Below are 14447 nucleotides of genomic sequence, written 5' to 3'. Positions count from 1 at the left end.
ACTCAGACTTTAAAGAAGACAAAAATTCTGGTAAAGATACCAGGTCTACAATATTAGAGCAGAGCATCAGAGAATCTTTAAAGGAGGTTGGAAAAAAAAAAAAAAAAAAAGATGGATTACCTCTGCCTTTGTGAGCCCGAGCCCAGAATTGTGTGTGGTGGCATCTTCTGGCTTCTGTTTTCATGGCTTTGTCTCTCACCAAGACAACCAGAGGCTGGCATGTCCACTAACCCCCAACGTGGTACACCTCAAGCTGGTTACTGGGTGTCAATGTCCGGCTCTGACTCCCTCAAAGAGCAATAATGGAAAAAGCAATAGGGAGAGAGTCACTTTGCTGTTCAAGCCTGGCCATCTAGATGAGCTGCAGGGCTGGGTAAGAGGTTATCAGAAATCCGAAAGTCTGTGCCTGTTAAACTGATTACACTTCTTTGGTGTGAGAAAAGCCCGTCCGGAGTTGCTGAATGCTGTGTTAATTCTGCTATTTGCTTATAATCGAATAAAAATAAAAACAATGTGTAGATGGGAAAAGAAAAGAAAAATTAGGAAGTAAAAATAAGTAATATATGCAAACATTTTAAATTATCCATAATACAACCATGGCAGGACATCCACTTTTAATATTTCAGGATGTAGTTATAGATATATTCCTAACCCTTTGTAGAATGTGTGCCAGCATGCTGTTCACAGCTTGATGTGTACTGAACTCCTGAAGCCACTGCTGTAAAAGAATGAGTGGTGAGGGAATTCCCTAGTGGTACAGCGGTTAGGACTCTGTGCTCTCACTGCTGAGGGCCAGGGTTCAATCCCTCGTCAGGGAACTAAGATTCCCCATGCTGTGTGGCCAAAACAAAAAAAAAGAATCAGTAGTAATTTTCCTTCTTCATTCCCAAAGCCCACTCTGTGTTAGGAGCCTGAGCTTCCCAGGCTCAACAGATTATTGCATTTTAGTTGCAGAGCTAGAAAGAGAAGCTAGGAGGTGCTAGAAGGCTTCCACCTCACCCATCCAGAATGAGGCTGCTGCTGAGCCTGGAGGCCTGAACCAGGATAGAAGGTTCACTAGGGAGGAGGCCCGTGGCAGTGGGTTCCACTAATGGGGAGGACCCACGCCCCAGTCCCAGAGAGCCCTTGAGTAGTGACCTGGCTTCTGGGAAAGAGGGACTGAACCCCAAATCTTTGGCCTTATCCTGCAACCTAAGATCCTGGTACCCAGCTTGGCATAGAGGAAATACAGCTGCCCTCTTAGAAAAGTTAATGAGCACCTCGGTGGCTCCCACATTGACCTGAACAGTTGGAGCCCCACTGTTCGCTACACACCATGTAAAACTCAACCAAGATGGGATTTCCAGCCAGTTCTGGTGGGTGGGAGGGGGCCAGTTTTATCTCATTTAGAATTATAAAAGCCCATTGACTGAAAGCACCAGAAAATAGAACCTCTCAGTACGAGGGAGTTTGGAGAAGTTTCTTCCCTTATCTGTGGGGATACAACCCAAGACACCCAGTGGATGCCTGAAACCACAGATAGTGACAAACCCTATACATACTGTATTTTTTCTTATACTTACATACCTCGGATAAAGTTTAATTTATAACTTAGGCACAATAAGAGAATATCTGAATTGCCAGCATCAATAACTACTCTTGAACTTTGGGGCCATTATTAAGTAAAATAAGGGTTACTTGAACCGAAGCACTGCTACTGAGTGACTACTGGGTGGGACATGTTGAACAAAGGGATGGTCCACACCCCCTCTAGGACAGAGCTGGGTAGCAAGATATTTCATCATGTTACTCAGAACAGTGTGCAATTTAAAATTTTACAAATTGTTTATTTCTGGAATTACCCATTTAACATTTTTGGACCGAGATTGACCTCAGTTAGCTGAAACCACAGAAAGCAAAACCATGAATAAGGGGGTCAACTGTGCTTTCAAGGAGAAATCAAGGAAGCAGAGATCAAATCTGGATTGGATTCTGTCAAGAGGAAGGGGCAATTTGGTGATGAATGTCTTATAAAAATTAATTCTTGCAAGGGGAAAAACTAAAGTGGCTGAGAGTCATCATTAGTTTAAAAAAAAAGAAAGTAGCAGTCTCTCGTGTTGGAAGGTATTTAGTCATTTCTGTTGCTGTAGAGTGGCTTTGTCTTTACCTTCCATACGTGATTATAGTGGCCTTGTCTGAGCGTTGTTTATATTCTGTGAATATCATTAATGTTCACTTGGGAACTTCAAGTGAAGTTCCAATGGTCCAGCTGCATTGGTGTCATTTCTGACTTTCATAAAGGAATGTATCCTCTCAGACCAAATTAATATTTGTCATATATGTACACATACATATATGTTTTTACAAACATAGGATTATACTATACATACTGTTTGATCATTTACATTACCTAATGACATATCAACCACAGTTTTCCAGGACAGTATTCATCTATATCACTTTAAGTGGATGAATGGGGTTCCATTATGCAGATGAGCCGTACATATTTAACTAACTCCCTATTGCTCCGCATTTAGAATGTTTTCCTTTATGCATGCGTGTGCATGTTTGTGTGTGTGTGTGTATGTACAAATGTATTAGTTTTCTAGGTCTGCCATAACAAAAAAACAACAGAAATGTATTTTCTCACAGTTCTGAAGGCCAGAAGTCTAAAACCAAGGTGTCCACAGGGTTGGTTTCATTTTGAGGCCTTTATCCTTGGCTTATAGATGGCCGTCTTCCTCTTTGTGTGTATATCTCTGTCCTAATCTCCTCTCCTTATAAGGCCTAGTCATATTGGATTAGGGCCTATCCATATGACCTCATTTTATTTTAATTTTCTCTTTAAAGTCTCTATCTCCAAATATATTTTGAGTTACTGGGAATTAAGACTTCAACAGATGCATTTGGTGGGGGTGGAGGGGTCGGGTGGGGATGAAACACAGTTCTATCCATAACAGTATATGTGTGTGTGCGTGTGCGTGTGTGTGTGTGTGTGTGTGTGTGTGTTTATAATCAGTGCTGAAATGAACATCCCTGTATCTAAGATTTTGTATACATTCATAGTTATTTCCTTAGGATTAGTTTCCAGGGATGGGACTGCTAAAGTGAGATCACAGTTCTAAGGCCCTTGATAGTATTATCAAATTACCCTTTAAAAGTTGTTGCAATGTACACTCTCACAAAGCAGTATAGGAGAGTGATTTCAGCCCCATTTCTTTCAGTGAACTTCGTAATTTTGCAATTATCTAAATCAGGCTCCCTAATTTCAGACTATACTACAAAGCTACAGTAATCAAGACAATATGGTACTGGCACAAAAACAGAAATATAGATCAATAGAACAGGATAAAAAGCCCAGAAATAAACCCAGGAACCTATGGTCAATTAATCTATGACAAAGGAGGCAAGGATATACAATGGAGAAAGACAGTCTCTTCAATAAGTGGTGCTGGAAAAACTGGACAGCTACCTGTAAAAAATGAAACTAGAACATTCTTTAACACCATACACAAAAATAAACTCAAAATGGATTAAAGACCTAAATGTAAGACTGGATACTGTAGAACTCTTAGAGGAAAATATAGGCAGAACACTCTGACAAAAATTGCAGCAATATCTTTTTTGATCTGTCTCCCAGAGCAATCGAAATAAAAACGAAAATAAACAAATGGAATGTAATTAAACTCAAAAGCTTTTCCACAACAAAGGAGACCACAAACTAAATGAAAGGACAACCCACAGAATGGGAGAAAATATTCGCAAATGATGCAACCAACAAGGGATTAGTCTCCAAAATTTACAGACAGCTCATGTGGCTCAAAAACCAAACAGGTTGGGGCTTCCCTGGTGGTGCGGTGGTTAGGAATCCACCTGCTGGTGCAAGGGACACAGGTTCGAGCTCTGATCTGAGAAGATCCCACATGCCATGGAGCAACTAACCCATGCGCCACAACTCTGCACTCTAGAGCCCATGAGCCACAACTACTGAGCCCACACACCAGAACTACTGAAGCCCACACGCCTAGAGCCTGTGCTCTGCAACAATAGAAGCCACTGCAATGAGAATCCTGCCCACCACAACGAAGAGTAGCCCCCACTTTCTGCAACTAGAGAAAGCCCACACACAGCAACGAAGACCCAAAGCAGCCAAAAATAAATTAAAAATAAATTAAAAAAAGATGGCCAGGAGGCACATGAAAAGATGCTCAACATCGCTAATTATTAGAGAAATGCAAATCAAAACTACGATGAGATATCACCTCACACCAGTCAGAATGGCCATCATCAAAAAATCTACAAATGATAAATGCTGGAGAGAGTGTGGAGAAAAGGAAACCCTCCTACACTGTTAGTGGGAATGATACAGCCACTATGGAGAACAGTATGGAGTTTCCTTAAAAAACTAAAAATAGAGCTACCATATGATCCTGCAATCCCACTCCTGGGCATATATCCAGAGAAAAATATAGTTCAAAAGTACACATGCACCCCAATGTTCATTGCAGCACTGTTTACAATAGCCAAGACATGGAAGCCACCTAAATTTCTATCAACAGATGAATGGATAAAGAAGATATGGTACATATATACAATGGAATATTACTCAGCCACAAAAAAATGAAATGATTCCATTTGCAGCAACATGGATGGATCTAGAGATTATCATACTAAGTGAAGTAAGTCAGACCGAGAAAAACAAATATCATGTGATATCACTCATATGTAGAATCTAAGTTAAAAAATGATACAAGTGAACTTATTTGCAACATAGAAACAGACTCACAGACTTAGAGAATTTATGGTTACCAGTTGGGAAGGGTGTAGGGAGGGATAGATTGGGAGTTTGGGATTGACATATACACACTTCTATATTTAAAATAGATAACCAACAATAACCTACTGTTAAAAAAAATTAATTAAAAAAAAGTTGCTACATCCTGTACCAGCTACTGTGCCCGGCTGAGAAGGCAAAGGTAAAAGTCGGCCTCTCTCTCAAGGAACTTAAAGAAATCTAAGCTATGTGGGCAACTGACTACCCCAGTTTGGGAACATGAACTAATACAAAAGGAAGAAAATGTAACGAATATGATAATGTGCTTTTTTAGATTCTTAGTAATATCGTTCTGTGAAATAATTGTATTAGTACATTAAATTACATTGATTACCTTTAAAAAAAATTTGTTACAATGTACACTCTCACAAAGCAGTATAGGAGAGTGATTTTAGCCCCTTTTCATCCAGTGTGCTTTGTAATTTTGCAATTATCTGTTTTTATTAGTTTCAGATTTCTCAGATTTATCTACCTCCACGTGAATTCAAATGGTCCAAACATGTTAGTGGGACAAACACTATCCCTTTAATTGCTTCAGGAGGTAGAGTTTTCTAATCACTAGTTAAGTAAACAAATCAAAGGGAATGTCCTACTGACAATAAATCAGGACCATCATTTCCATACACAAAAGATGGCATATTAAAGTTCACTTTTTTACTGACATAAATAGTTCCTTGATTTTTATCTCAAGCATTTAAAAATCTATTTTGTACTCTATGACATCTTAATAACATTTGTTGATTTCCTTTTAAACACCATCTCATTCGAGGAGAAGTCTTTTGATTGCAAGTGACAGAAAACTCAACTCTAATGGCTTAAGCAAAAAAAGAATAATAATTCAAAAAGCAATGTATTGGCTCATGTAACTGAAAACCTGGGAAGACAGTACAGTCACAAGTGAGGTTTCATTCTGCAACTAAATACTGCCACCAGGACCCAGCTCTGACTGGCTGCCTTTGGACTGGCTCTATGCCTGAGCTTTCTATGGTGGCTTCTGGCAGCTTCAGGCTTTGTCATAATTGTCACAAGATAAATGCAGGAAAATCAGAGGGAAGTCATCATGGATGTTTGGCAGTAAAGCAACAAATAGCACCATTCCGACTCATAGAATTCCAGAGCTTGTAGGAAATTAGAAATCATCTAGTCTAATTATTCTCAACAGGTTTTATTTTTGCAGGGGGAGGTCATGTTTTGTTTTGCTGGACCAAACAAGATCTTTTGTTTTCTTCAAACAGCATCTTAGGATGACATCGAATATTTAAAATAGAATAAAACTGAGCTGCTCAGGTTGAAACAGAAAGGGACCCCCTACTTCCAACCACTTTGCCTCCCATCTCCCCTTCCTTATCTTCCCTGAGGCACTTCTAAGAAGCAAACTACTGATAACTGTAAAGACAGGAAAAAGGAGCACATCCACAGCTGAGTCTAGGACATGCAGTTCATGAGTGACAGGGGCAGGGGAACACAGGTGTCCGCCCCTGTCTCCTCCATCTTACAGCTCCCCTCACCTCTATTTACTTCTCACTGCAATTTTGAGTATTGTGTTTAAATTCTATCCTTGATTTAGTACCTCTGCTTCTACCAAACGATGGTAAACAGAATTAAAAGGCTAACTGTCCACCATCAGTGTGTACACGCAGCCTTGTGTCTCCAGCTGTGGTGGATCACCGAGACCAGCTCAGGACAGAGCAGGTTCAAAGCTACATGGAGCCTCTGAGTTCCTCTAAGTCCAATTGAGGTTTTTATTTCAAATCAGCTTGACGGTGCCTAAATCAGTGTTTATCAGGTGTAATCAGTCTAAGGACTTGTAGGTACTTCTCCAAAATCCTCTTAGGAATTTTTGTGTTTAGAAGATATTTTTGGACAAGGCACAGTATGAGTGATAAAGTGAACCAAGGCTGGAGTCCTAGAGATAGATGTCCTGTGAGAGAGAAAGGTGGTCAGTTCCACCTGAAGGGACAGAAATGGTTTTCTTAGTGCACAGTTGAGAGTTAAAAATCAATATTGAAAAAGAAATTTTTTAAAAAATGACCAAATTTATGCAAATGCCAAATGAATCCTAAGTAGTCAAAAATAAAATAAATAATTTAAATAAAGTAATAAACAACATCATCTATGTCTGGTAAGAAGAAGTGTACCCCCAAAATACAACCAACATCTTTTATCTGAATTTATAGCCAGGAGAGCTCAGCAGTATATTCTCTTTCTCCACACCAAACGGCAATCTCTTTCTCCCAGTTTTATTTAAAGCTTTTCTTATGTAGAAGGCTCAGAGCATAGGGGAAAAAAACACTCTGGAAAATGCATTAATACATTTTCCAAATATTGATAGAACAAGATAAAAGGTTAAGGGTCACTGGGACACTGGGTTACAGTCAGAGCCACATAGGTACAAGACCATGGGTTAGAGCCAATGGGTAAATGTCACAGGAGTCCGGGGAGGGTGGAGACAAGCCTCTCCCTTGTGAAGGACGACATTTGGAAGGACTCATTAAATATAACACTCCCTTTATATGGAGGAAAATCATTTCTATCAAAGCTATGATTTCTAGCAAAACCCACACATAACCTTTTTCATTGTACAGTGGTATTCTGCAATTAAAAGCAATAATTAGCTAGAGACGTAGAGTCTCTCCAAATGTTCAAGTTATAAAAGAAAAAAAATTTCCCTTGGACATAGAAGAAAGAATTATGATAACACTGAAATACGTATTAATGTATCCCTTTCAGATCTAAAATCACTTTGTGGGATTAGTAACATAGAAATATGTTAAATCCATCATGACTTGTTCATAGAACTTGAGTTCTAGTGCACAGGAGAGACATGACTGTCAGGAGGAATAATCTGGGTCAGGGAGGTATTCATTTTTTTCACCTTTGGGTTTGAATAACCAAAAAAATTCATCCCCCGACTGCCCACTTCATTGTTCACACCTCAGTATTTGTCTCCCAGTGTTGTAATTTTCCGTTTCCTCATTCCCTCTTTCCCACCACCCTCCACGCTCAGAAAAGACAAAGACTGTATCTTTCTCATTTAAGATTCTGAGAGGCCTACAAGAATGCTTGTCCGTCAAGCATTTAAAAAACTGAGTAGACAATAAATATCACAGAAACGGAGGCAGAAAAGTGATCAAATGAACTGTATCAGCACTCCTTCCAAGCTTTGAATTGCTGCCATTTTTACCTTTTTTCTGGATTAGTAAAAGTTTAAGTGTAAATCCCAAAGAAAGGTGGCATCAGTAGATTCAGAGACCATGGCCAAGTAAGGATTAGGACTGCTTCAGAAGGTTCTAGAAACATTGGGTGAAATTAATTTATCCCAACAACAATACTTTTTGCTTTTCTCCTTTGCCAATTTATTTAATGAAGATGTTAACAAAGCCTTCGCACTGTCAGGGAAATAGCAGCCAAAGACAAATAGGGCGTACCAGCAGAGGGCGTTCTTACCACGGATGTTTACAGTTGACACCGCCTTTTTTGAACGCTTGCCCACAGCGAGGGCAACAGAGAAAGCCCAACATTCTTTCCTAAGGAGCTCATCAGAATTCTCCCAGCCAAGCAAGAAGGAAAAGGAAAAATACCAAGGGTAAAAAATCAGTAGAGAAGAATGCCAAAGGTGATGACCCTGCTCCTGGATCATCGCACTCTGGAGACAGAGCTTTATATGGCTCTCAAGGGACTATCTGCCTCCTCGTCACTGAAGCTTAAACCACAAAAGAAAAAATGCCTTTTCTCCATTGTATGCTCTTGCCTCCTTTGTCCTAGATTACGTGCCCATAGGTGTGTGGGCTTATCTTGGGGCTTTCTATCCTGTTCCATTGATCTATATTTCTGTTTTTGTGCCAGTACCATACTGTCTTGATGACTGTAGCTTCATAGTATAGTCTGAAGTGAGGGAGCCTGATTCCTCCAACTACATTTTTCTTTCTCAATATTGCTTTGGCTATTCTGGGTCTTTTGTGTTTCTATGAGGACACGGAGGGGAGGGGAAAGCTGAGGCCAAGTGAGAGTAGCATCGACATATATACATATTTGCCGAATGTAAAACAGCTAGTGGGAAGCAGCCGCATAGCACAGGAAGGTCAGCTCGGTGCTTTGTGACCACCTAGAGGGGTGGGATGGGGGTTGGGAGAGAGGCTCAAGAGGGAGGGGATATGGGGACATATGTATGCATATGGCTGATTCACTTTGTTGTGCAACAGAAACTAACACAGTATTGTAAAGCAATTATACTCCAATAAAGACCTATTAAAAAAAATTTTTTTTAATGCCAAAGAGGGACTTCCCTGGTGGTGTAGTGGTTAAGAATCTGCCTGCCAATGCAGGAGACACTGGTTCAAGCCCTGGTGTGGGAAGATTCCCACATGCCGCAGAGCAACTAAGCCCGTGCGCCACAACTACTGAAGCCCGCGCCCCTAGAGCCCGTGCTCCGCAATGAAGAGTAGCCCCCACTTGCCGCAACTAGAGAAAGCCCGCATGCAGAAACAAAGCCCCAACGCAGCCATAAATAAATAAATAAACAAACATATTTTTTTTAAATGCCAAAGAGAAACTGTACCAAGCCAACCCACATTCTGGACTGTATTAACCCCTCCCCCCGCACTGCCTTTCAAGTCTTTTTATTTCCACTTGTTAGAACAAGTCATTTCATTCTAGGTTTAGACCAAACCAGGATGTCTGGGACATTTGCCAGACATGTAGTGATAAGAAATAGAGTTGTACTTTTTAGGAGAACACTTGTTTTCTCTGTGATGCCCCTTGGCGCCTGCCTGGGCTTCTGAGCTGTGGAAGCAGATGAACTCTGTCTCTGCCCTCACCCTTCTTTGAGACAGTTACAGACTGATGGTCTGAACTTTGGGAGAGAGGGAACTTTGGCTCTCCTCCTTCTCTAATGGCTGCCCTCACACATGACTGATCCAGAGATTGGGAGGTAAGTGCCCCATCTCATCCTGTCTCCAAACCCTGTCTTTCCCAAGGCCAGCTCCGTTCAGAGATATCATCTGTGTCCTGGTCCAAAATGTGCCCGTCTCCTGTGTATGACTACACAGTTCCAACTCCATTGCTCCTGAGCGGGCTCGGGCCCTCATCATTCCTATAGGCATCTAGCAGTCTTCCTACTCCAGTCCTGGTCCCTGATCCATCCTTCACACTGCACTGGGGTTCCCTTCATGGAAAAGATCTGACCCCTGATTACCTCAGCATCATTGCCCACCACTCTTCCTGTTGCATACTCCTGCCAGATTGGCCTCTCTGTTGTTCCTTGAACATAACTGTTCCTGCCTCAGGACCTTTGCACTTGTGTTCCCTCTGTCTATAATTATTTTTTCCCAGACACTCCATGATTCATTCTCTCACTTCATCCAGGGTTCTGCCCAAATACCATGCCTTTCCTGACCTGCATCTACACCAGCACCTACCATAGTACACTCTACAACTTACACTGCTTTACTTTTCTTCATAGCACTCATCACTCCCTGACATTGTGTTCTATATCTGAGTGTTTATTTCTGTCAGCTCCATGAGGGCAGAGACTTAGTTCTATCTTGTCCACAACTGTATTTGCAGCACTTCGCACATTGGATGTTCCTAATCATTCATTCATTCATTCATTCATTAAAACATACCATTCATCCTCCATCCACGGGTGCTCCTCATTTGCTCCAGAATTAAACCAAATCCTATGGTATGGCATTCTGGCTCATGATCTCGCTCCTCCTTTTCTGGCCTTATCTCCTATCACACACTCCCCACCTGCAACGCACCCTGCACTCTAGCCAAACCTTGTAACACACCAGCCACTTTCACGTCTGCATGCCTTTTCTCCTGCCTTCTATTCCATCGCCATTTGTTGAAATCTTCCAAATCTCTTAAAACCCTTCTGATATGCTCTCCCCATACTGAAGACTTCTTCTCTTTTCCTCTCTTCTCCCTTCCATCCCAACCATTGACAGTTCTGTCCTCTGATATCAGTTTGTATACCTCTTGTATTACATCCTGTGTTACAAATTATGTCTCCATTTAACTTTCCTTACCAGTAGACAAAGTATAGGAAGTGGATATTCACTTTTAACTCCCAAGGACAAAGCAGGAGCGTCAAGCTCAAAGGCCCACAGAAGCTAGACACAAAGTGAGGTACAGGGGTGTATTAGTCTGCTGGGGATCCCATAACAAAATACCACAGGCTTGGGGGGCTTAAACAACAGATTCAGTTTCTCGCAGTTCTGGAGACTTGAAGTCCAAGATCAAGGTGCCAACAAGGTTGGTTGCTGGTGAAGCCTCTCTTCCTGGCTTATAGATGCTGCGTTCTTCCTGTGTCCTCACATGGCCTTTCCTCTGTGCCCACGTGGAGAGGGGAAGAGAGCTGGCTGGTGTCACTTCCTCTTCTTATAAGGACACAAGTACCATCAGATTAGGGCCCTACCCTTAGGACCTCACTTAACCTTAATTGCCTTCTTAAAGGTCCTATCTCCAAATATAGTCACATTGTGGGTTAGGGCTTCAACATATGAATTTGGGGGGACATAATTCAATCCATCACAATGGGCAAGGTGGGACTTAGGAGAACTGGAAGACAGTTCCCATCCACATGGGGGAAGCTGCCACTCAGCTTCGGCACATGGTCTCAGGCCTGACATGCTGGCCTAATATTCCCAACCTTCAGAATGTAAAAGAAGGGGAGTTCCCTGGTGGCCTAGTGGTTAGGATTCTGGGCTTTCACTGCCATGGCTCGGGTTCAGTCCCTAGTCGGGGAACTGAGATCCCACAAGCCACGTGGCCAAAAAATTTTTTTAAAAAGTGTGAAAGAAGCTAGAAATCTGGATAATTCTTAGGTGAACTCTCTTAATTTTAAAATGTCAGTAGCTAATTAAAACATTTTTAACTGTGAGAAAAACAAACCCTGCCCACTGGCAGCATTCAGCCAGGGGACCAAACCTTGGCAGTTTTCTGAATGCTCATAAAAATAGTGGGCCCATGGGGGCTTCCCTGGTGGCGCAGTGGTTGAGGGTCCGCCTGCCAATGCAGGGGACACGGGTTCGTGCCCCAGTCCGGGAAGATCCCACATGCCGCGGAGCGGCTGGGCCCGTGAGCCATGGTCGCTGGGCCTGCGCGTCCGGAGCCTGTGCTCTGTGGCGGGAGAGGCCACAATAGTGAGAGCCCCGTGTACCGCAAAAAAAATAATAATAATAAAAATAAAAAAAAATAGTGGGCCCACGATAAAGCCTTGTTAACTGCTTTGTGAGGAAATGGTTCACTGATGTATGTGCCATTGTTTGGGAACCTCTGAAATGTAAATGATATAGTGGGGAAAATGTCTGACTTCTAACTGTTACACAAAGACTGCCTACTCCTCTTTCCCACTGACGTTTGTTCGTCCACTAGCAAGTTGCCGCTGTCACTGCCTGTCTGTCCACTCCCATCTCCCCTGCTCAGCCACATGACCTGGAGTCCCACCCTCAGTGCTGAGTCTAGTTCTGATGCCTGCAATTCATGTGGGGGGAGAGAGAAACTGCAGTCAGTTCAGAAGAGAGCCACAGGAGTGATTAGAGCTCTGAAAAATAAAGACCAGGAGAGGTTAAAGGAACCAAGGTAATTCTGTTTAGAGGCAAGAGGGTTACAGGGTTAGCTAGCAACAGTTTTCAAGTATGTAAAAAGCTCGTACCTAGGACAGTATGAGCTGTTCTCCCTACTGAGAACAGAACAAACAGAAAAGAGACTCCAAATGCAGCACGGGGATTTGGATGTGTCTTTCCTTACCATAGGTATTTGTAAGTACTTTTGTATTTGAGCAGACCTTTACAGTGGAAATGTTCTTTTTTTCCATTCATTACGTCCCTTCTGGCTGTAGCACTCTGTGATTCTAAGAAAATCCCGTTAGAAAAGGTTGTTAATAATGAAAGAATGAGCCATAAGATAAAAGAAAAACTTTCATCTCTGTAAGAAGCTGGTGGTGTGATGGTGCTTAATGAAGAATGTCGTATTTCTGTATTTACCCACGAGATTCACTTCAGTCAGGAAGCAACTGAAACCCAAATGACTTTGATAGCATGTTCAAGGTCACAGAGGGCAATAAACAGCCACACCTCCCCCATCACATACTTCCCGACTTACAGATCAAGAAAGTTGCGTTTTCTCCAGTCAATGAGGAAGGGTGAAGAGATAAGTAAACAGATATACATAAGCGACCAAACAAACAAGCTGTTCTTTAAGAAGTACAGTCATGGTCCTTTGGGACAGAGATGAGCTGCCTTCACAGGACAGCTCGACATTTCCCAGGGCCTCTGGAATGACGTGCATTTTGTTAATTTTCTAAGTGAAAGGAAGAGCAAAGGTGAGCTTTTGTCTCTGGGAACTCTGGCAGGGCTAGAGCCACAGTTACCGGGCCTCCAAGGAAGTCCTCAGCAGAATGGCGACATTGATAAAGTCTTAGCTGTTTCCTCTGTGCTTCTTTCCCCTCTGTGCTCCAGAGCCCTCCTGACCCCGGACATCTCTGCCAATATCGATTCCTCCCTGCCAGACACCCCCAGAGAGAAGGCTTATCAGACCCAGAGACCAGCCTAAGTTACCCTGTTTCCTCACAGCCTCACTCTGTCTAGAAATTCCAACCAAAGTGATATGGTCTTACTCCTCTCTTTGAGAATGCCCACTGTCACATAACTCACAGGAATGAATCTGGAGGGTTTCCACCCAGCAGGTGGGTTTCAGGTAAACACATGCCCTTGCATCCCCTCTTCACGCAGATAAAACGTGTGTGGTTAGATTGTGGCATTTGCTCAGACTTGAGTTCCCCTCTCTCCTCCTACTTCCACCACTTCCCAAGATTTACTTCTTTACTTAATTATATATTTCTTCTTGTTCGACATTGAAAACTCCTCAGTATCGTATTTTGATATGATTAGTTATTCATGAATAAGAACAAGAATGATTTGTCAACATTAACTGGAAAAGAAGTGTTTTGTGTTGCTCTGTTTCACGTGATAGGACTATATCTAAAGGGTCTGATAAGGGCAGGGTATCCCATTTAATTATAGGTCATAAATTGTTACTGGACATATGGAATCAGGAACTGATGCCAGGAACTGAAAAGGCTGACACACATGAAGAAGGTTCCTTGAGACCATGAATTTAGGAATAGCTAAAGGGGCAGCTTATCTTACTGCTATTACTGCTTCTTGTGCTGTAATGCTCTCAACTGGCTTGACAAGCATAAAAATTGGGGGATGAGGACATTGAAACCATGTCTTGTGAGTAAATATCAAATTACTTATTTGGAGTTATGTCACATAAATTTGGAGCCAGACAAACCTAGGGTCAAATCCCAGATCTACCATTTGTTGGGAGAACGTAGCCTAGAAGTATCATCTTTAAAATACCAGCCTCCAAGGTTGCTTGTAAAATTTTATATATAAGAAAAAATCAATATGTATAAGACACATCATACACATAGCAGTTTTCTAAAATATTTATTTAACATTTATTTATTTATTTGGCTGCCCCCAGTCTATAGTTGCAGCATGTGGGCTCTTAGTTGCGGCATGTGGGATCTAGTTCCCTGACCAGGGATCACACTGGGGCCCCTGCATTGGGAGCACGGAGTCTTAACCACTGGACCACCAGGGAAGTCCCCACGTAGCAG

Source organism: Tursiops truncatus, chromosome 4 (assembly GCF_011762595.2).
Source record: "Tursiops truncatus isolate mTurTru1 chromosome 4, mTurTru1.mat.Y, whole genome shotgun sequence".
Taxonomy (NCBI): Eukaryota; Metazoa; Chordata; class Mammalia; order Artiodactyla; family Delphinidae; genus Tursiops; species Tursiops truncatus.
This window is presented reverse-complemented; position numbering follows the sequence as displayed.